General features: G+C 45.2%; 1 protein-coding gene across 4 annotated transcripts in view; it reads right to left on the bottom strand.

Moving 5' to 3' along the window:
* The window catches only part of LOC135258296 (zinc finger protein GLIS1-like), a 107,325-nt gene that overhangs the window by 29,757 nt on the left and 52,636 nt on the right, over window positions 1–24,932 (bottom strand). The gene's annotated exons all lie outside the window — the stretch shown is intronic.

Genomic DNA, 24,932 nt, shown 5'->3' with positions numbered 1-24,932 from the left:
ACACATTTCGAACAGGAAGCTCATGTGCAAAGTCTTTGTTTAGCATTTAATGTTGAGATTGTTCCATTTCTATCACCTCCAAACGAACAAAACACTTTACACACGAGCTGCTTTGTAATAGGAAATTACCTCGCAAAATAAAACTGAGTCCTTTTTATATGTTTGTGACACCATAAGTCTGCCTTTTTCCTGGCCCACACCAGGTGTTTGACAATCTCACTGATACTCTTGAGCTAATGGTAAATAACAGGTCACAGTTTAAAACACAAGAGGTCTTTTTTGAGGAGCACCGTCCATATGGACCGAGCCAGCAGGGTTCTCGGCCACCGCACACTTTGAACAGGAAGCAGGCGAGTGCGTTGGCACAGGACACCCTCAGGGCGCTATAAACCATTTTAAAGAGAAAAACTCCGAGCTCAGCAGGTCAGCCTAGGTATGAGAGCCGGTATTAAAGTGATTCCATTTACGACCGCACCGCCCAACCCCGAAATAAATTAAACACTGTAAATTAAACGTCTCTGGAAAACAGCGCCGAGCGATACAATAACAAGCACCTTGAATTGCGTGTGACAGAAATACGGTTTTAAAAGTGTGAGAAAGACCGCGTGAAAACGTGGGGTCCAGTTTAGTGTTACGGCGCAGTCCGCTGACCGAGCGCGTTTATTGTGCTTGGCCGCGCTTCACAGGGAAACGCTGTAAAAAAAAAAAAAGCCGAAAAATCGGCCCTGCGGCCGCGGGCGTCGGGCATGACAGGTACAGAATGAGGCGCGGCGCAGGCAGAAGCCCCGGGTTTCGCGCTGAAAGACCGATTGTCCCCGCGAAACGCACGATTAAAAATTCGGCGATCGCTGGGCAGCGCAGGTCCCGCAGAAATCGGGCCGTGAGACTCTTCTTAGAGCTAGAGCATCACGAGGGACAGAAAGTAAAGACCCGAGAGCGCAGCCAATCAGTTCCTGATGGCTCCCGAAGTTAAAGATCCATAAAAAATAAAATAAAAAAAAAACTCCTCAGGAATTTGAGCCTGAATCCAAAAACAACATATCGGAGAGCCAGCTGCTTTATGCTGGAGTCCTAATTATTATATATAACCAATACCTGCTTTTGCGTTTGAGTGGCGAAAGAGATACCGTTCCTTCACACTTAGCCTGGGAAAGCCAATGATTTACGGCGTGCGCATGCTCTAATTAAGCTTTAAAGCCGGCACCGCTGGAGCCTTTTTTTTTTTTTACCATTTGAGGTAGGCCTACAGTTTTAGCCTTTCATGCCAGAACCGAAAGACTTTCAAGCCTCTGTTTCCCTAGCTTTTATACCTTTTATGTTTATCTGGTACCCAAACGTGGTCTGAACTTGTGTGCAAAAGGAGACAGCACACAAGCATTTGACTGAAAACGGTATATTTCAAAACCTTTTGCAAGCCTCCTAAACCAAACTCTTGAAAGTGTTGAAAACTTTGGTATAAATCTTTAAAACTACGAAGGAACAGTTACTATGTCTCACAGCATGGTAGCCAAACATTTTCATTTCAAGCTTTGAATCCATTGTTCAGAAGGCAATGGTCTTTGGGGAATGGCCATGCCGCTTAATATTTGTCACCCCAAAGAGGCCCCAAAAACAATGTTGTACAATTCATGAAATTTATTTAAGTTAGTTAGTTAGTAAGTTAGTTGATTATGAGACCAGAACATGGTCCTTGATTTACTCAGAATGTATGCTTTAAGCGAAAGTGTACAATCTATTTGATGCAAGATTTAGTTTATTTGCCAATGTTTTTGTTCAATGTTTTTCATTACAGCACGTTTGTCATACTGTGTTTTTAAATAAAACATGTAAAAGTTTAATTTAATTGTGAGTCATAGATAAGGACAAATGCCAAGTGAATCCAGGCCTGTGTCATATGGTTTTGTCAACCATATTACATTTCATAAATTATAAGAAAACATGTCTCCACTCGAAATGTTTCAGTTTTAATTTTTTGTGTTATGCAATACATTGAAAATAAGTAGAAATAACACATGCTTAAACAATGAAGCCATTTATGGCATGAAATCCTTTGCCAGCACCCTTGAATAGCTGTGGACCGTTCTGCTGTCCTTCATGCCCAACACAATCTTCCGATCGTTTAAAGTAATTATATTTTCCTCCGTGCCACTTTGGTGCACGCTCATCTAATCAAAATCCAAGGAGCGCCTCTCAGCGTGACGTGTAGCCATTCCGCTAATGGTCCTATACGATTACATAGGATGCTCGGTTGCCGTGGTAGCTGACATCAATACACACACTCACGTAATCAGGTTTGCCCCAGTCACAACAATGGAGCCTGTGCCATTCAGGAGTGTGTAGTCCGCTCACCCCCCCGTCACCCCCCCCCCCCCATAAACCACCCCACCCCACCCCCGTACAATAACGTGACTGTTCCACTATCCCCGGCCTCCATCCCCATCGTCCTTTATCCACCAATCAAGAGAGAGACACACACTCATTCAGTGTTGCCCCAGCATGAGATTATATTTAGCCTTTCATTGTCCAGTGGCAGGCTGAAACCTGACATTGAGGTCTCTCTCTCCTTTTGTACTCCCTTTGCTCTCTCCCCCCTGCCCCCCCACCCCCACCCCCCCCCCCCTCTCGAATCATCTCTCCCCCTGGACCCAGGAAGACAATGGGAGCAGAGGAGCTCTATTCTCCAAATGGCTTTTCAACCCATCCCCGCGCTCATCCCCGACTCTGTCTATTCAGCGCTCACCCACTTGACACTGGGCCCGGCTGGACTCCAGCCGTAAGCGAGCACCGGCATCACGGGGGTGGGGGGGTGGTATCGGGGTCAGGTGACCCAGGCTGGACGGACGTGTCACTTCAGCACCTGTCTGGATCGGGTCGCACCCCAGTTCTTGTGAGCTTGGCGGAAACAGTGCAGCTAGCCGTCGCTTTGATAGCAGCTACGCTTCCTTCGCATAAACATTTGTCCAAACAATTTAGTGACCTGTCACCAATCAATGGAATGACTCCAGTCCTAGCTCACAGCAACTCTCTCATAAATAGCTTTGCTCCTCTGAATGTTGAAAGTTCCACTGAATACCCTTTTTTGTTTTTATAATGGGTCACCCTGTAGAGGCCCCGTATTTTGTGTTGCCCTATGGTTTCTTGTCCTAACAAAATCAAACAAAAACAAAATCCCACTTCCCACAGGTTTAGAAAACAACATTTGAGTTGTGAGAATCTGTGCTGAACACTGGAACTGCATTTACTTCATAATCACATTCAAAACTAAACTGCCAAATGCTGTGCTTGCCGTGACAACAAGTAAAAATTATGTTTACAAAATATAAACTGGGCCTTGTCACACCACAGTTAGGGAAGGCTTGAGTCATCCAGAGATCCTCAGATTAGCAGTGTGCTTGTTCCCCATCTATGTGTCATGCGCTCACAGGTGAATAGCTGACATCTGTGACAGTTCAGTCCTGTAGTACTATGGGGCCTGTGGCATGGGATATAGTCACTGGCTCAAGGGCGGTTGTCCTGGACGACTGCACGCACTATAGCTGCAGTAATGCTTGTGTGTTGGTGTGAGGGGCACAATGGCAACTTCCAATTGTGAACAGGATTTTAAAAAAGGTAAAAAAATAGAGGAAATCTGGAGAGAAACTGATAAAGTCGAAAGTAATTCTGTCATGCTATGTTATGAATATATACACTAATAGACAGGTGAAATTTTTTTCCCCTTTCTTTAACTTCAAGATAAAACTCGGGTTAAGATGAATTTATGAGCCCATAGAGAAATCCTTGTTGCAACTGGCATTAATAGGCAGCTGTACAAAGGAACCATGCATGCAGTTTTTTAAAAAGTTTTATTTCCGGTATGCATTAACTATTTGCACAAACACACAGACATTATGCATGCTCCCTCACGTTATAAAATAGAAGTCCTTAAACTGCATGCTGAGAATGTCCTTCCCATTCAGAATGTAATCTCGGAGGCTGCACAGCTTCTCCGTAACGATTTGTCTTGGAAACGATCCAGGGGAGCAGTTAACTAGCTGCACGGTAGTTTCACAGAAGATTAAAGTGGCCCGGCGCGAGATTAGGCGTAAGCTACACGTGGATAATACTGTCCCGAGTGACCCGCGATTCATAACAATTAAATCATAATTAGTCATGTTAATTATGGATTCATTAGAGGCAAATTACACATTCGTAGATACGTAAAATGGCTGGCAGGCAGCCGCTCCGGTAGTTCAGGAACGTGCTGGTGGCCTGACTGCTGTGTTGGTGGCAGGCCGGTTGTGGCCACTGTATGTGTCCTGGGTTTGGGTTAGGGCTTTCCTTTCACAACATATTCAAAATGGAGGATGAGACTAGATGAGATAGATCATGGCCTATCGTTCTGAGGATGGTGTATAGCTCTTGAGACTATCTCTTGATCAGGAGACAGTTTATTAATGTGGAGCGGCTCCCTAGCCGCGACGTCGAAACCAGACACTCCGGTAGAAACGCGTTCTCGAAAACAGAGCTCTTTCACTCTGTCCGCTGAAACGATTTCACGGTCTCCCCCTCAACGTCTGACAGTCACTCGAATAGTAATAACATTACAGCGGTTCGCGGTAACACCTGACTCGAATCCGTATTTGGACAACTGACGCGAACCTGTGTGACGTTCCGGGCCCCCGACGTACCTGTTGGGCAAGTGCAAATCGCAACCGACAGATTAGGGGCCTCGACAGGCCGGGCCTGGAGGTGGGGCAGAGGGCAGCGCTTTCGAGGGAAATGAGCTTTGACTACAGGAGAGAAGCCCTCACAGTTCTGCGGCTAAATGGGCGCAGTGTACCATTATAAGAAGCTCATTAATAATCCACACGGCCGCAAGATCGCCGAAACAAACCGAGCATTGTTGTGTGCAGCACGGGGGGAAAGTACGGGTCATGCCGGCTGCTGACATTTCAGACAGGCTTCTGATGGAAAGCACCGGAAAAAAACGAGAAAGAGAGAGAAAAAATGAAAGCCTCAAAAGATTTTATACCACCGTTAGGAAATCTCCTGCCTGATCCTTACACTGTCTTACAACCTGGCCGCGGTCCGTCGTCCCCAGGGGCTGCTACGCTTTTTTTGTGGGAACGATGTCTCGGCAGTTTTTAATTTTTTTCCTTGCGAGTAGCCGACGGGCTGTCCCGCCACGGGACTGACAGAACCTCTTGTAGGTGATGCCTTCGAAAGCTGCCGTGTGTCCCCCCCCCCACCCCCCCACCCCCCCGCCCCGGCTCCAGCCCAGCCGTCCTCTGGGGACTCCCGCTAATGATGGGAAAATTCGGATTAAAAAACAATTAAAAGGTTTGGCTGCTGAACGCCATTAAAACGCTCGTAACTCACGCGAGGCCGGGCCGGGATGAGAGAGCAGGAGTGTGTCGAGCTGGAGCCAGTCTGAGGTTTCCCTTCATTCCTGTTGCCTCTCCTGCCCTCCCCCTCCCCCCCCCTCCTCTTTTTAATAACGAGCCAAGACTATCCATTTACTTTAGCTGCGCATAAAGGAGCAGAATTCACACCTACAGAACGTATTGGCTAAAAAACAAGCTCTTACAAGGGAATTGCACTATTGGATTCAGCTGTTCTGAATCTCTCGTAGCCTTGGCTTACGATTTTGAAATATGGGACCGATGACAATACGAGTAAGAAGCATGTAATTGACGGAATCTGCCGAAGTGCAGATGTGAAACAGTTAAAACTAATGTAAATGAAACACGTTTTCAGATTACTTTTTGATTGTGTGTATATAAAAAAAAAATTGGTATGAGTGTTTTTAAACCACATGACTGTAAAGGGTGAACTATTTTGTCAGACTTTTTTACTGTGTGCTTTGGCATTATAAAACCACTGTAGTAAAAATTTTTTTTTTTTTTGAGAAATAACGTTGTTGCCTGATTATTATTATTATTATTATTATTATTATTATTATTATTGTTTTTAAAAAGGTCTGATAAAATCTAGCGTTGGTCATTTATTACCAAAACCCTCGCTCCATGGACCTATCAGGAAAACCACAATCACTTCTGCTACCTTCAGTGCAGATTTCGAAAGGAAATGTTCGAACGGCAGGACGGAGAGCAACATGTGCATTTAATCTTTCTGGTTACAAATGCCCTGCAGCTACCACAGTAAAGGGCTGAAAAAAAAACGTAAATGGATGAAATTATATCCATATGATTATATGAGACAGTTAAGGAGAAACACGTTTCTCGTGTACTTCATCGGGAACAAAATTAAACGCAGCTTTGCCTAAACATTCGGATGAAATAGTTTACACATATCATTTCCACATCCAACCAACACTTCTCTTCACAGCCTTGCCACATCTGTTGCAAATCAGCTTCATCTGAATCAAACATTTGCTGATTTTTTTTTTTTTTTTTTTCGCGTGTCTTGAAGTTTGTTCGAAATGAATTCATGCATCGTGATATCGTTGGGAAGCATTGACCGGCTTTGTTTTGTTTCCCCGAATTTCAAAATACTTGCTTTATGGATGGTTTAAGTGAGATAATAAATACATAACCCGTTCAAATGCTTTCCAGATGGACTGCCTCACTGTAGCCCTGGTGAGAGTTAAGCTAATGCATGAGTAAGGGAGGTAGTCATTCTGGGGACATACTTGATACAGTATTGCACAAAGCGGCCATTTTTGATGCCTAATACCAGTTCCTGCATTTAGCTGGAGAAGTTAACTCGAACTAATTCGATTTGTATGTGCCCCACGCAAAAACAGGAAACAATTTTATTATTACTTGAATTAAGCATCTTAAGTAGTAGCAATGACACCAAGTTTCCCCCCTTTCCCAAATAGACATTCCTGCGCTAGATTTATGACCTGACAGTTTGACAGAAAGAGAAGGGGAAACGTATGATTGATTTTAACCAGGGCAGTCTGTCGTCATTTCTGGTATTGGGGTTACTGTGGTACACAGTCCTCTTACAGGCCTGCTCAGTCCAACAGGCAACACACTGTTCTGTAGCTGTTAATGGCTAATGCTTAAAGTGATATCTATCATTGTGTAATGACGCCAGGCAATTGCTGAAGTAAATCTCAGGTGTTTTATTAGCGTTCGCGCTGCCCTTTGGCCCTAAAAACCGATTCTTCCTCCGCAAGCTCTCTAATTGCCATGAGCCACTGTTTGTGTGATTCTGTTATAAATCACAGGACAGGGGTGATTCACGCCGTGTTGTTTGAGAACATCCTCGCAGATTTTTCATGGGAATGGAAAAGAACACTCGTATGGTGGGCATTAAAAGATTTCCCAACAGCCTTCGCTCTTGGCTTTCCGAGGAGAAACAATCCCTGAAAAATGTATCTGAACCGGTTTGCCTGAGACAGCACATTGCTTCTTCATTTTTTATTCTTTTTTTTTTTTTTTTTTTTGAAGTTCCATATATTCTCTCTCCCCATCTGCTCTCTCTTGTCTTCTTCCGAACTGCCCGGTCTCCATCACCTGGGGTAGAACCGATTCCGCAGAGGGACACCAGTCGAAAAAGCACACACGCTAGGCCATGTGTCAGACAAACGACCAATAACATTCTTGTCACTGTCGTAAAATCCAATTGGGCTCTGTTTGTAAATATCTCAGCACTTAACCATAACAGTTATTACCATGTATAACTTTTTTTGTCCCAGATGCGTCAAATAAACACAAGCATTTCTCCCTCTCTTTGTATTCATGGGGTCAGCTATCAGCTTGGCTGTTACTAAAGGTAAATATATTACAGCTGTTACAACTGTCCCCTCCTCCGCCACCACCAATTTATCTCTTTTGTTCTAATCTTTGTTTGAATCCTACTATAATTGGACAGCGCTAATCAACAGTCACCTTCCCTACTAGCATTCCACGGAGACAGTTCTTAGAGAAACTTAATGTTCTTCTGAAAACACGCAACTGAGGGGGGAAAAAATCACCCAAATGTGGGCAGCAATGAAACCCCCCCAACCCCCCCGCCCCCCAAATTTGACATTTCGTCCAGATTCCAAAATGAGAAGATGTCACTTTAAACAAACGGTGCAGTATCCGTTTGTGGTGTATCTCTCCCGACACCCTGCACCGTATCCGTTCCAAACGCTCCTCCCGCGCCCCTTGCCTCCCCCCTCCTGCGTGGTTGCCATGGAGACCCGCCATTCGACCTGCGCTCTGCCAGGTGAGCCTGGATGCCGTGTGAAAAGACGGAAGCGCGTGACGCGTGTCTCCGAGCATTTCACACCCACGTAGCGGCTCGGAGGAAGCGCTCCTTATGTCCGCGGACGCCTCGGACCGACACGCGGAAACACCGCCTAATTGCTTTTACGCGGCGGACGCCAGGCCGAGCGATGTCCCTGTGCGGGTCCGCCGTGGATAAGCGCAGTTGCCTTTCCGTCCAGGGCCTTCCGAGAAGCCCTGTCTGCGCAGACAGACCCCCCCCAGGCCTAAACTGATGGGGACTTCCCTGCAGTTTGGGGTCCAGATAACATCTTTAATTATGACTGATTGTGAATGAGCGCTTTAACTGATTGTTGACCTGGATCTCTTATTTTAAGTCTTTGGTTCTTTCTTTCTTTCTTTCTTTCTTTCACATTTAGGACCTCATACACACTTGTAATACAAGTATTTTCAATATTGATTAATATTATATTTTAAAGGAACAGTGCTTTGAGAAAACATTTTACATATTTCTTTTTCACTGCCACCAAACATAGTGGGTACTAGCATTTGCATGCACCACTCTAACCTTTTTTTCAGGTTCACAGCCATAATCCAGCGTACCCACAGAACACAGAACTGTGTGTAAACTGTGATGTCACAAGGGCAGGGGGCGGGGACCATGTGTCACTCATCAGGGGGCAGGCAGGAAAATACGAAACGCTCCAGTCGATTTAACGTAATAGCCAATAGGATCGCAGGGATTGATCTGGCCACAGCCACAATGGCGGCGGCATAACCTCAAACTGCTCTTTAATTTTTTATTTATTTACACGTATTTTTTGCGTACTTAGACACGTCAGAGCTGCCGCTTTTCCGAGACCAGCTGCGTACTGGCTACACACAGTCTGACAGTTTGTATACACTGGAGCGGAAAGCCTCAGAATTGTGTCCGGTTTTACACACACTCTCTACTGCCCCGTAGTCTGCTCTGTTTGGAGTCCTCAGTACAGTTTATTTGAGATTGGACCCAGGTGCCGAGGCAGGCCAGCGGGGCAGTACCACCCCAGTGAGACCGGGGTCCACTGAAGGATCGCCCACATGGCTCCCAGTGACAAAATGTGGCACACTCTGTCTTCCGCATGACATAGACAGACTCCATATTGATTAATATCCTTGCTGTCCACTGTAAGAGTTGAAATAACATCTGTGATTTTATTAAAAGTGTTATTGTTAAACTTTAATAAAGCTTTAATTAAAAGAGTCCCTGCTTTTACTTTACTAAATAATTCCCTGCCACCGATCATGTCTTCCCACAGTAACACAGCCATTCTCAGGTATATTTGTCATCTAAACATCCTTTTTTTCTCAACCACATTTCAGCATTCATTCTATTATTTAGCCATATATGCACCAGGCTTTTATCAACTTCAGACATTTGGGCACGGTTTATTGTCAAAATAAGACCAAACAACTGCCACATAAGGGTGTCTGCGGTGCACTTGAGAAAGTAGCATCGGAGGAGGAAAGAGAAAACATGGCATGTAGGAAACAGTTGTTTTCTGGGCTCCCAGGTGGCATGAATCATGGAGTCTGGTTTACCGGCACAGTGGCTTCATACAGTAAAATGTCCAATGTTAATACGGGTGGCAGTGTAAAGGAGCAGGTCTTGTAACCTAAAGGTCACCGGTTCGATTGCCAGTTAGGTTACTGCCATTGTACCCTTGAGCAAGTTATACATAAGTATATATCCAGTTGTATAAATAAATGCAGTATATATGTAAGAGTTGTAAAATGATGTGTAAGTTACTCTGGATAAAAGTGTCTGCTAAATGCCTGTAATGAAACGTAATACAACTCTAACAACACATATGGGTCCAATAGGGGCCTTATGTACCCTGCAAGAGCTAGCAGAAGACATTTTACAGTGAAGCCTGGGGTCTGTAGGAATGGCCAACTGCATGTTCCATACTCAAGGCCACACTGGTGTTCAATGGACAAACATCACCACGGTTCAACGTTAAACTCAGAGGGAAATAATTCTAAAAGTCTTTGATTTATTCCTGAAATCCGCAGGCGAACTCCAGAGAAGCCAGTACAACGTAACCCTTATTCTGCTTTGAACTTTCAGGACCCCGATAAATTGCTTTTATCTGTATCCTTGAACATAACGCAATAATGTCATTGTTACCAGGAATGTTTTTATTTGTTTTGGTACAAAAATCGTTAAAAGGAAGAAAGATTTTCCTGGAAACACGGACTCACTGGTCACTCCGGGCAGAACGACGGCCCACATGGCAGCAACGTGATGTTTGTCATTCGAGGAAGGAACGCAGCCTTAATCTCCGAACCTCTGGCGATGGCGGGAGAAACGAACATGCCATTGCAAATGAACATGTCAGAGGGGAGATTAATTGCTTCTTCCACGAAGCCCGGTCCCAGCGCTTCAAGTTCTCCGGCACAATGACTCTCCGCGGTGTCGCACGGGCCAGGCCCTTGCACTTTCCTCCTTTCCCATGGGGAGGGGACTTGGAACTGGGGTGAAGGGAATTCTGGGATTGGGTTGGGGCTGGGTGGGGGTGGGGGTGGGGGTGGGGTGGGGGGGGCAGAGCTTAATCAACACAGTCAGTTTTGCATTTCCAGTGAGTTCAGCAGAAATCACCGAAGGGTGCCTTTATCAGACCGGAAGATTTTTTTCCCATAACGCCTCCATGTGCTTGGCGGCACTTTTGAGCCAAGCAGTGAAGCGCAAGGAGTCATCCAGAACACAACGAGAGCCTCGCTCAGTCATCACTGCTGACTCGACACGTTTGCCTTTCCCGTGTCATTCCATACGGAGAACGAGCACTTCGCTTCAGTTTAAATGCTCCCCATTGGCGCTCCGTTGGAATATGTGGCTAAACCAAGAATGCAATGGACACTGCTGATACAGTTACTTCCCATGGCATTGCTGCTGTGAAACTGCTAGAGCTGGTCTGATGTCAATAACGCGATGATCAGCATGCTCCAGGTTATTTTATAGTGAGTCACTCACCAGATGTTACGGTCTAATAGCTTTTCCTGCACTGCCAGACAAGTTAAGCCTCTTCTTATAGCCTCGTGGCTGTTCGTCCAAGGTTCGGAAATATGTAAGGTTTCTGTAGGGAATCCTCTTGGAGTGTTTGACAAGAAGAAAAAAAAAAGAATATATAGTAGTCCGCGATACAGAAGGTATTTTAGCAATGATGACAGTTACGGCCGCAAATAGCTGCAAAATCTGGTGGGTAATCGGTTACGACGGTTAAAGATGCAGAAGATGTAATAGTTTCTCAATTATTCAAATGAGGGAAACGTAACTCTGGGATGAACGGGCACATTGTTCTCACGTTTAAATAAAACGGGCCACTTTTTTTTTCGGGCGGGCACGCATTTTAAAATGCGAAGACCTCCGGTGCAAACGTCCCGTTATTTGCGATTCGAGCCGGTCAATTACCGGGACGCTAGAGCACCTTCGCAGCAGATGTGCCGTGTGCGGTGGAAAATCAGGAACACATCCTGCATTTAATGCGCGCGAGAAAACGCAGCTCCGCTTAACCCCCTAAACGGCGGGACCCCCTAAACGGCAGGACCAGACGGGGAACCGTTTCCGCCGGACCAGTCGGAAGCTCGTCAAGCGGCCGGAGTCGCCGCGCACGAAAAAAAAAAAAAAGCGCACGGGGTCTCCCGCACAGCTCGGACCCGTCTCTCTCTCTCTCTCTCTCTCTCTCTCTCTCTCTCTCTCCCTCTCCCCTGCTTTCTCCAGCCTATGCGCACGCCACGCCACGCCACGCCACGCCAGGCCGGGCGAATGGTTCGCATCTCACGACAAATAAATGTGTCGGTGACCCTCCAGGGTGCCAAGCGAAACGCGGCAGCCTTTCCAAGAGCGCGCTCATGCTCGAAACCCGAGGGAACGGGGAGAAATGGAACAATGGGTCAAAGTGGCGTTGTGCTCAGGGCCAGCTGAGGTGCCCCAGCAATGAGGGCACTTGTGCAACGCTCTCGTTTGCCAAAAAAATAAATAAAAAAACAAACAAGGAGAAGAACAGTAGTGGTTGGTACACAGGAAAATGGGGTTTGGCCGCTTCTGCCCTGGCAGAAAAGACTGTGGCCCAGAAGAGGGAAAAGATTACGTTAAGATCCCCCCGGTGGCTATGTGTCACTGCTTTTACTTTCCCTGTCCCTGGCTCTGCTTTCCACATCACAGTGTATCTTCCTGATCTGCCAGCAGCACGCGTAACCCTCTGCTCCACAATCCCACCCCTTCGCTCAATGCTGCCATGACCAATGCTCTTTTTTTTTTTTAACCCTTTTAGGGTGTAAGATCGCAAATGTGTGTTTAGAATGTTCTTAACTGAACATTCCAATGCTGATGTAACAATCACTACTGGTAACTGAAAGCAGTGAGGTTCAGGAACACTGATATTTCAAAAAAAACCTACTCTTCAAAGGGTTAATACCTTAATTTGATGCACAATGCTGCCAAATAATGGCTTCAGCCGTGTCACAGGTTACTGCTCATTTGTGTAGCTGTTTATGGGAGTTATTCACACACTGATAGATGGGCATTCCTAAACTACAACATTTTTCCCTCATAATTCAGCTGTAGCTGTTCCATGCGGTTTGGCGCCCTATTTGGCCGACTGCTTTCCTTCACTTTTAGGACATGATTGCGCCAATTCTTGTTTTAAAAAAAGTTGATATAGAGGAGTTTCTGGAGCCATCCTAACAATGACTGTGGGTGCTTCTCTAGCTTCAGCTTAATGGCCATCTAAAAATATAATTACTGATAGCCTGCAGTCATTGTAATGCATGTTCCTTGTATGTTTTTAGTTTATTTTTTCTTTATCTTATTTATAGATGAAGAGAGACTCCACTCACACTCAAAAACAAAATGAAAATGAGAACTTACAGCATAAACAATGAAAGTAATAATAATGCTTCACTGATAATTTAATATAAAACCATATTAATAATCTGATAATGTGGGAAAGTACTGAAGAGTAGGAGGAAAGTCTCTGAGGTCAAAAGTTGAACATTTGATGTATGATGATTCAGGCAGTGTCCATCCCTCTGTGGGTAATGGGGTATGACTGTTTAAAATAGCTGCATCAGAAGGTCCCAAGTGGTGTGGCTGAGGTACTCATGTGGATCACAGTGATGCGGCCCATGGCCAACGGGTCAGTTGTGAATAATGCCAGCGCCGACACTGGCTGGCAACTCCCGCAGCGTGACACATAATTGGCCGTAGCTTCGCTTAGGGAGGGAGGGTCGCGGGTCTCCAGGGTAACCCCTGCCTCGTTACTGGACAGGGGCTCCTCTGATTGGTTGGAGGGCTGAGGCCTGACCGTGTGGGCCGTGCGGACCCGCGTCGGTTGTGCCAGCCAGCGCTGGCAGTGCGCAGATTTGGAGAGAAGCGATTGGCTCAGAGCACGGAGGAGTCGCGCGGAAGAGCTCTGGGGGGGGGACGCCGTGTGGACGGACTGACCAACGGTAAAAAAATGTGGAAATAAAACTATAATAAAGATAAAACCTGAGCTAACCTCGACCCTCGCCCCCCACTCCCAAGAGTTACAGGACTATTTCTAATCAGCCTCCTCTTTATTAAAAAAACAAAACAAAACAAAAAAAACACTGAAACGAAGCAGCACCAACCGGACGGATTTCAGACGGTGCGATTAAAAAACGTGGCCTGCTCTGATCACTCCAAACTGAAATCTCTTCTCATGTGGTTCCCTTCTCCTTCTCTGCTCCCATGTTCTCCCTTGGACAGACGCAGTGCCAAGTCCCATTGCTACGCTGATGATACAGTCCGCGACCACAATTCTCAATGAAACCAGGTGGAGATCTATCAGCCAAGAGAGGAATGGCATTCTGTACTGACATAAGGAGCTGGATGGCTAAAAGCGTCTCCTATCTAAATTGTAAATCTTAATTCAGACATTTGTCTTATATAACAATTTGCTCATAGCAACTCTTCCCCCTCTCCCTGTCACTTTTTTTCCTCCTTCTCCCGCCCACAAATTCCCCTGAAATCAATAAACATTTCTCAGCTGATATTGTGCTGTATATTGACAGTCTTCTGCTATACAACATACATAATGTGCATACATGCACATTGTGCAAAGCCCACCGATGTATACACAAACACACAAACGCATGCACAGATACACATGCGCGTATACACTAAACACACACACGCACGTACGGCCACTGACTGGTGTGTCCCTGAAAGATCATTTTTAGAATATTTCATCCAAACTCAGGGTTGAAAGCTAACATCGTTTAGTGCAACACCTATTTCTGTTCCCACCCAATTATGTACAATTTGATTGAGCCAACCTGCCAAATGCTGAAACGTTTTCCCATTAAAATAAGAACATTACCATTCCGAACATAATTTAAAATGCCTTTTTCATATTTATGGAAAGTTTTCCTTGAAATTACTCACTGGGCACTTGTTTACCTTACAAGTAATATGAATTTGAACTTGGCACTAACTGACTTTACGATGTTTGCCAGTGAGAGTGTTGAACCCATTACAAAACACTGTTTATTCATATTTAAAATTAATTTTCCATACACACACTAAGCATGACCTAATTCAAACGTCCTGGCAAAATCTCTTTATAGTATAAAACTGGCTCATCCGTAACACTCATTGAGTTTTATTTTTTCCTTCCAGAAAATAATAAGCAATTTCTGTGGAAACATTTAGTGTTGTACTTTTCATTTATAATATAATCTACAAGGGAAGCATAGCTGTCGAACACATATATATAACACAAGTGGGCCTTTTCACTTGGTCACAAACTGAGCAACAGTTTAAACACATTGTATTAATATAAACTAATGGAGAAGACGCAATTTAGATGACGAAATTCTAAACATATGTTGGGTTCGTACTGTACATTGCGTTTCTTTCTGGACAACGCTGCCGCTTTTCACAAGTGTATTGTAAAAACAACCATTAATTTCATTGTTTTCTGAAACAAAACATATTTGAAAAGAAATACTGTTTGGCACGGTTTCAAAGCATAGCATTTCACATGGTTTCTGATATCTTTCCCTGGAGGAGCATAAAACAGTTATAAACCTCAGTATGGTACTATTTACAAACTAGGCCTCTGATGGCCTCTATAATAATTCAGTTCAAATGGGCGAGGACTTCTGAGTTTCTCGCCAAAAAACCAGCCAGCAGTCCCGAGAAGTATCAGTGGTTCAGAAGGCACTGTGAAGAACCCGTCAAGGAACGGGACGAACAGGGGACGCACCTTCCTTGCCCAAAAAAAGGACACGTTGTCTGGTCAATGCCCAAGTCATTCACCAGAGGGGGTTCTAGCAGACCTAATTCATTTCCCCTCCCCCCCATTACTTACGGAATCGTAAGTAATCACATAAGTGAATGAATGAAATATCTTTCAAGCACGCTAGTGTCTTAAACATGCTAACATCTTTGAATAAGTGCAGCGGGAAGACAGCTGATTGACAGGTCACATTCTAGGAGTACGTTTCTATGGTATGGCTGTGGTGTTATAGGGACATTTAGCCAAGGTCCCAGAAAGGGATCACTCCTTTACTCGAATCGGCAGGTCTGCTGCAACGTTCTGTTCTGACTAAACACGTACTCACACAGGCACACACACACACGTATACACACACGCACACACACACACACACACACATGTACACACACACACACATACGTACACACACGTACATGTGCGCACCCACACACACAGTACATGTGATCGTACACACATGCACATGCACACACACACGTGTACATACACACGCACACACACACACACATACAGTACATATGCATGTACACGCACATGCACACACACAAGCATACACACACACACGCACACACACACACACACACACAGGCCCCAACCAGGTAAAGGTACAGGGGTGTGGTACACTGATTATGAAAATGTGCATTAGTCACATGAGCAGTATATGCCCGTAGGTAACTTGGATTATTACATTTCTGCCATTTCTGCCTTTTAATCTTTAACGAAACATTTTGACCTAAACAAGGACATCGCCATGCAAACACTGGACAGGTCTTTTTGTTGTTACCAAAACAACTGAATGACCTAAACTTGGACTTCCCCTAAATAGTTTAAGTGGACTGGATATCACTCAATTGATCTAAACAGATGCACATATATTTTATTGGCATACATGAAGGCAGAACATGTGTTTTTATTATTATTGTTATTATTATTTTTAATAAAATGTCAAAATTCTCCAAACCAACCCATAATTTATATGGTCAACTACAAACCGCAAACTTGGTTTCACAAGAGAAACCCATTACACAAGCGCTGGGGTTTTTTTATGAGCCTTTGGCTACAGAGTTGGGTCCATCCACAGCCTGCTGGAAACTGGACAGACTTCCCCCATCGGCAGAAGAAGCAGCTTATTGTTGGCCTGCCTGCGCTTGCACCGGTGCCCAAAGCCTTGCGGATCTCCCACCCTAATTAAGACACGTTCACGAGCAACGGCAAAACGCTGTAAAATTGTTTTTGGCTACCACGCCCCCATGGGTAATTTTTTTGGGGGCCCGCTCTGCAAATCGCTTGGCACGGGGGGGCTTCTGATCTGTGACAAAGTAGGGGTGGCGCTGCGCCCAGCCCGCGGGGTCACGTGCTGCGGAGGGTGACAGCTGAAATAAAACACCGGCTGTAATTCGACCGTTGATCTGCTCGGCTATTGCACCAGCGTTTTGACAACGAAGCCCCATTCGTATCCACGCTTGAGCAGCAGAGTGTGGTCACGATCACAGGCCTGTGGGTAAAATTCTTGAATAGGGCAGTTAGTGATTGCACAGTTCAACGCAAATTATCTCGGCAAAAAATGTGAACCGAAAATTCATGCTCGGTCGTTGTGTTTCCTCGACGGATTGGTTTATGGAAGTGCCAGTGTTACTGTGAGACAGGTCATGATCTGCCACTCTGAACACCTATGCTAAGGGTACGAGCTTCGCCCCTAACATCATTAGCAAGGTTTAGCTGTGCAGTTCTTACCTTGCAGGTCCCTCCCTCTGTGCTCTTAATTCAATTTTCCTTACATCCCCTGTTTTTCCTCTAACCATCTTCTCCTCCCTTTAGGATCTCTATGGGCCTTTTTTGTGGGTTATGCTCCCTGTGAAGTGTTTGGCAGTCTTTATAATTGTTATAATTAAATAAAAAAATAATAAAAATTAGTTTAAAAAATCAACAGAGGCAACCTTGCATGAATTTTAGCAAATAATAAAAAAAAAACTCTAGAAGGTAAAATAGAACTGTTCTTATTTGTTGGCCTTTTATTTGCAATGAAGCACATTTGAAAGTCAGCAGAGAAAGTGAGCGTACAGGATTCAGAGAAAAGAAGCCTTTAGTTTGCTATCATCATGGCTGGTGTCCACTTTCCATGCAAGATGCACCGCGTTTGGTGTGAAACGCAACGCCGGTGCGAACACGCCATGAATAATGTACAGAAATGCAATTCCTTCTGCTCCCTGGGGGGTGGCGCAGATCTGGCAAAGTGCACATGATCTCAGTGAGAGAGAGAGTACTCGCACGGCGACACGCGATTGGCCCAGCATCGCCCAGGGAGGGAGGGTATCGGATATCAGAGTGTTCCCCCGCCTAATCGGGCGTTCCTCCGGACGACTGGGCACCTGCGTTCCGTGACCGCGCCGCGCGCCGATAAGACGCGCCGGCCTGTCGCGACATGTCGCGACAGAGAGCGCTCGTCATGTCGTGACGGAGAGCGCTCGTCATGTCGTGACAGAGAGCGCTTGTCCTGTCGTGACAGAGAGCGCTCGTCATATCGTGACAGAGAGCGCTCGTCATGTCGTGACAGAGAGCGCTCGTCCGCACGCTCCACCCGAATCAACAGAGGATGCCGCGGCAATGGGACAGGCTCACAACACCACTGGCCACTCCGGATTGTGAAATAACCGAGCAAAATGGGATGTAAGCAATTTTTTATAAAAAAAGCATAAGCATAGCACTCCAGTGCGGTTCGGTTTTGATACACAGACGGTGGGCAGAGATGTTAACAAGAAGACTGGCATCACCACAACATACCAGCCTGACTGCAATCAGTGCAACACATCAACCGGAGAGGCGTCACCGCAACACATACATCTGACACAGAGCAGTTTATTTAGAGCTAGACTCAGGACAGCGACATATTAAAGCAGGTCTTTCCTAGGCAGTCTGTGAAGGCTCAGTGAGAAGAATGTCTTGTGCATCTGATTTTAAATATTTAATAGATTTTTGATTTGGACTCGTTATGAAGGCACATTTGTACAGAGGAGACATTTTGAAGGTTTCCCATTGCCTTTGAAAAGTGATAATGGAAACACACATCTTAGTTTAACAACTTTTCCTCATCTCTCTGAAAGAACAAAATTCATACCTGCATACCATAATTAAAGAATCGGTATCACTAATTTTTGAATATCAAAAATAATCATATATGTAGAAAAAAGGAATAGAGACTTACAGAATACTTACATACCCTAGCATTTAGCAGGGGGGAATTAGCCCAAATACAATTATGTCATCTTACACTCCTACAACTGGAGCTGAGAACATTTAAAGAGGTTACCAGTGGACCACAGGGATTTTTTCCTCTACTCTGTCCAATTCCGAAACTATCTGGCAACTTAAGTTAATCACCAGTGTGGAAATACAATTTATCCAATTCCCCTCAGAATATTTTTGGACAGGCCTAAGACTCCTCAAATCAAGTTTTAATCCCTCCGAGATTTGCAAAATACCCAGAGCTGGTAGAAAAATCTTTCTGCATTAGTTCTCTCTGCTATGTTACTAAACCCGATACGCCTCGCTCCGAAGGTTAAACTAATTAAGGGCTTGTTTAGGGAGAATTATGACACAATAATAATGCAAAGTTCAGCTCAGATGAGCTATCGGGTTTCATTTTCAGGACTCGCGCTAGAAAGTTTTACGAAACTGCGAACCCAAAATAACATGTTTTCTGAGAAAAGCGATCAGAGCAAATCGAGCATGGTTTTTCCTCCAAAACACGCAACAGGGTCCAGGTTACCCAGTTTTCAGAAATAGCCTACGTTTCTGAAAAGTAAAAAAAACAAAAAAACAATAAAATATCTGATTGCTCTCGGCACATGGTCCCGAGCGCTCTCTTTAGCGAAAGGCAAAACACATGTTGTTCGGCAAGAGAGAAGAAACTGCCAATAGAAGATAAACACACTGAAACAAACTGTGAAATTCGTTTAATCCCGACTGCAGAGATGAGGACAGGTCGCTGGTTTCACCCAGGCACCGCTCAGACATGGCCTATCAACGCAGAGCCGGTTCGAGGATTTCGGCGGCCCGACACAAGAATGATCTGAGGGGGTCGCGAACAGGGGAACCAATCGCCGCACACAAATAACACACAAATAACGATGAACATCGCAAGGACAATAGCATCCAAAAAAGCTATTTGCGGCCTATGAATACTGCACAATTTAAATATGCTCTAAAAAAAAAAAAAAAAAAAAAGTTAAAAATGTAAAATTGATTTGTGTGGTCCAGGGATGGTTGAGGCCCTGAACAACCACATATGTAGAGTGTTTATTTCAGCAGCTGGTTCTCTATCAGTGTTACAACCTGTGGATCTCACAGTGCACTGATACTGAGTTTCCGCCAAAGCACGCTTACTGACGACCTCAGCCCCCCGGACGTGCCACCGTCCCAGGAGGTGAGGGCAAAAACAGAAAGACAGTTCTCGCTTGACACCTCTTACCCAGTGTCCAATGTTTAAGTCCACGGCATCTAAATCTATTAGGGTTCTGCCGTACGAGCGAGTCACACACCTCGACAGGAAAATGAGAGAACCTGCGAGAAACTGCGGAGTAGCGGCAGTTGAGTGACGGCTGATGTTATTCATTTTAAAAGCGGCGACGTGGACGGGAGGTGCGGGGTGAAACGGGACGAATCTCGCCGAGGACGCACTCGTCAAGACGGCGTTTAAAGACGTCCGGGCCGGGAACTCGAGGCCCGTCTCCGCAGCCGAAAGACGGGGGCCTCGAGCAGAGACGGAAACCGGGCCGCGTCGGCGCGAAAGACTGACGGGAGAGCTCTGACGGCCTGTCGAGATTTTGGCTGAACCCCGTTTCAGCAAGAAAAACTAGCGAGCGCTATACATTTCCAGGCCTTTACTCCCTCCTGCCAAAATGTCAGTCGTCTGACAACTCCTGCCAATACATTTCATCTTTTTTATTTATTTATTTATTTATTTTTTTACATATGCCTTATCGCAGATGGTCAGTATTTATCTCATTAGCACCAGGCTCGTGTAGCTGAGGGGGGAGTGGGATCAGACAGCAATGGATTTCATGAACGTCAAAAAGAATGTCAAAGCTCATTCAGTAAATGAGAAATTAGTCACCTTCCTGACTCATTGGTGTGTTCATATTTTAGAGCGTGTGTGCATTTTGGGAATTGGACCGAATAACATGGGCGTCGGCACTTCCTGGATCGAGACGTTCGGTCTCAGGTTATTCCCCCGGGGTGACATCACCATCGCAGAGGATGGCCTTTTCAGATCGCCAGCGATGCCGTTCGGTTCCCGAAACGCTCCCTTCTCTTTTTCCAGCGCGCGCCGCACGCCTCTTCGTCAAACTCTGACGAGGGACAGTAATCAAACGAGACGGCAGCGTGCTCGTCTGGAATCGATAGCCTCTAGTCTAGCGCTTTCCGCTGTCGTGGATTTTCCAGCGTCGCGGCGACCAGGGGCGAGACAAGTGTCCGCTGTTGTCTGCTCATTTACATCAGCCCGGGGCGCGAAAACATGAGGTCAGCCCAAGCAGGTGTCTGCTCCGAAAAGCCCCATAAAACCAGCCGCTTATTCACAAGAAATCATATTCATTACATTACATTACAGGCATTTAGCAGACGCTCTTATCCAGAGCGACTTACACAACTTTTACATAGCATCTTACATTGTGTCCATTTATACAGCTGGATATATACTGAAGCAATTCCGGTTAAGTACCTTGCTCAAGGGTACAACGGCAGTGTCCTTACCCGAGAATTGAACCTACGACCATTTGGTTACAAGCCCAGTTCCTTACCCACTGTGCTACACTCCGTCCAGTGCGTCAGAGCTTCACGAGTCAGCCGAGCCGAACTTGTTTTTCACGGCGTCCGCGCTTATAAACGATCACGAGAACTTGACATTTTTCACTCGTTCATTTTTTTAGTTCAGGCGAGATCAATAACCAATTTCTAATGCTGTTGATTTACGGCGTTAAAAACATATGGTCTCCAAACAGTTCCGAGGGTGCGATCAATCACAGCGACAGAGGAGATTAATTCGGCGTGATCCTCCTACTACATCACTGTCCCGGCACTGCGGCTGCAGGGGTATTAGACCAGTCAGCAGACGTACAGTATATGGCCATGTACACTCCATGAATCCCATGCAGTCATGCTAATCTGTTGAAGGCAATCCACCTCTCAGCTGTTAAATGTTCTACCCTCTCCAGGAGAACGTGTATAACTGACACATTCGGTCTCCTGCCCGTGCCTCTCTCCAAAAGTGGCATTTTTCATTAAAAAAAACAAAAAAAAACAGGAATCCAAACACTAAATTGGCTCATTAAGGGAAAACCTGACACATGGAGGAAAGTACCGAATCAGTCTTAATCGCGGGCAGGAGCTCCCAGTCGTGGCGGGAGAGGTCTTGTGAGCGAGTGCTGTGGCTAAGCTATCCGGACAGGGTTATGCGGCACGCGTTCACAGCGACACGATCCCATTAACGTCATCTTAACGAGCACCTTTCCACAAACGCGCGGGCCTGCCACAGCCGCAGGAACAACTTAACGGAAGGGAAGCGTGGGCATTTCTCTTTAATCAGCTCGAGGCGCTCGCCTCTTTTAAAAGAAAAAAGGAAAAAAATAAAGCTCCACATCTCGCTTGATTGCTCACCAAAGCCCCTTTCTTGTTGACATAAGGTCTCCCCGCACGCGCCCACTCCGCGAAACAATGCGACTCCATGGCAACGTCTGACTTTGGGGGCTTTTCCGGACCCCGTTCCGAGAGACAAGCGTAACAGATCTGCGAAACGCCGTCGTTGCAGTCAGTCGTTCCACCCCGCCAGCAAATTTATCATCGACATCCACGCGTTCTGAAAATATTAAATTCCGTGATATATGCTGACTTTTATTTTCCTTCGTGTAAGGACGCGGCTATAAGTTTTTTAAACGCTGGCTCACTTGACATTCGGCCGGACACTCCTGCTAGCACATAGTCTCCCTCACGTAGCACGTGTCGGCTAATTGTGAGGTGGTCTGCCTCTTACTCCATCTTTGAAACACTCCCTCAAAAAATGATCCAGATGGTATGGTTTAGCACCTCTACTTTTCAACAGAAGAGATTTAAACAAAATCCAAGTTGGCAACACTAATATTTTCTCTGGAAAATTAGCAGTTCCTAAAACATTTTAAACATTCAAAAACTCTCTGCCCGTATTTATGAAAAGTGCGCTAAGATATAAAACACGCACCACATGTGCAACCTTAACGTCTCAGTTTTGAGAATAAGAGAATTCATTCTTTGATTGTTGAATACATTTGTTACGACACAATTTCCACTTCTTGACAGAGAAATGTAATTACCCCTTTGTAACAAATCATTTTAAAATGCATCGAACTCAACACAGCACTTTGATTGTACTCCTAAGTTTAAACAATGATTGCTCATTGGAAGTAGGGTCTGTAGCTTCTCACAAGTTGTTTACCACAGAGAGACTTATATCTGCTTTCTGGATCTATTTATCAACATGAAGAAAAGCGAATCCAATATCTGTAAATGCACCAGAACAAAAGCTTCAGCCAAAATCATCTTTAAAACAATCCAATTCAAAGACTAATTAAATAGTTGATTCAAAATACATAGCGAAGTTCAGATACTCAGACAGAACATATCCATCTTATTGGCATTCTGTCCCCTCTGTTATTTTTCTATTATAGGAATTAAACAGCAGCATCATCCATCAAAGTTTTCATGAACTGAACTGGATAGTAATTGACAATAATAAAGAGAGTTAATAAAACCAGAGGTCATGGCTTATCATGCTGCTTATCCATATGCAAATGCTGTCTGTGTAATTTACAAAGGGAATCCGAAGCTTTGACAGATATTTACATGAACTTCAGGTTACATACTTGGGTTGTCTGAGCCATAAAACCCCACTCAATTGTCTCACATCAACAACTAAGATACCAGTCTTAGGATGATTACCGGAATATTTTTGTTGGATATATTTTTAATATTAATGTAGACGACAGCGAAATGCAATAAACTAAAACAACAGCCGAATTAGGTATGAAACATAACAGGATATTGCGGGGAGATTATGTTGTTTCCTTTTAACTACTCGACCCGCCCGAAGCGATGACCGTTAAAACGGGCGTCGGGCGGCCGCCATTCCGAGAGCCGACTGTAAAATAACGCGTTTGGGTTTCCTGTTTACGGACGCCGCGTTCTACGCAGGTAGGACCGAACGCACGCAGGTAGAGGCGCTGAGGCTCGAGAGCGGACAGAGACGCTTCTCTGTTTATAATGACTTCTTTCTGCCAAGATGCCACATGTAACAAATGCAAAGCAGCTGTTTTTGAGGGGTGGGGGTTGGGGGGGGGAGGGGGGGGTGTTATACTTGGACGCAAGCGGGCTTACCTCATGAGTGTGTACGGCGGAGACTGCTGCTGGAAAGATAATAAAGGACTTAGCGGGCTTTTGGTCGAGCGTTTGGTTTTAAATCAAGATGTCTCATCTGTTTCCTCTGAGCAAATCGCTGGAATTCCTAAATGCCTTTGTCTATTACATACATGCAGGACCGCAAAGCATGTACACACACACACACACACACACAGGCACACACACATGTGCATACACACACAGGCACACACACATGTGCATACACACACATGCATGCACACATGTGCATACACACACACACGCACACACACGGACATACACACATACTCACACATGTGCGCGCACACACACACTCATACAGACATTCATACACCCACCCACACACACACTTACAGACACTCATACACCCACACACACACATGCACACTCACAGACATTCACACACCCACACACAGACACACATTCACTCAACGATACGTCATAACTGAAGCAGCCGTAGAGAGCCAGTATGACTGGAAGCCTAATAAGCTTTTCATTTGAAAACGCATTCAAGCACATAACAATGCATCACAATCTGACTTTAGATTTGTCAACACAATCAACAGTAGATCAATGTATCAACAACTTGTCAAACACTGGTAATTAAAACACTTCAGATGAGCCAATAAATGTGTTCTAGTTTAAACCGCCCTAGAGAAGAACTTCTGCAACGTAAAAAAAAAAAAAAAAACGTCAAATACAGAAACACAGAGTACAGAGTACGATTTAGCCGAGATTTAATCGCTCGGAGCCTGGGACCGGAATTTGCACAAACTTTCCCGCATCAACACATACCAGGGATCGGGCAGTTACGAGCCGGTCAGAAATTGCGCAATCCGCCCGAGTTTTTCACATTCCTGTGGAGCTGCGTAGAACACCTCGCCACCCACTCGCGCGTTTAGCCGGTCATCGTCTGACGCTGGAAAATTCATCTGGTTCGAATATTCCAAGAATTCAACTTAAAACCTCCTTTTTTAAAAAATTAAAAAACCTGATTGTTTACTTTATGCAGTCGGCTGTGGTTGTTTCTTGATATCAACGCGTA

Source organism: Anguilla rostrata, chromosome 6 (genome assembly GCF_018555375.3).
Source record: "Anguilla rostrata isolate EN2019 chromosome 6, ASM1855537v3, whole genome shotgun sequence".
NCBI lineage: Eukaryota > Metazoa > Chordata > Actinopteri > Anguilliformes > Anguillidae > Anguilla > Anguilla rostrata.
Note: the sequence above shows the minus strand (reverse complement) of the source record. Positions and strands in the feature narration are given on the sequence as shown.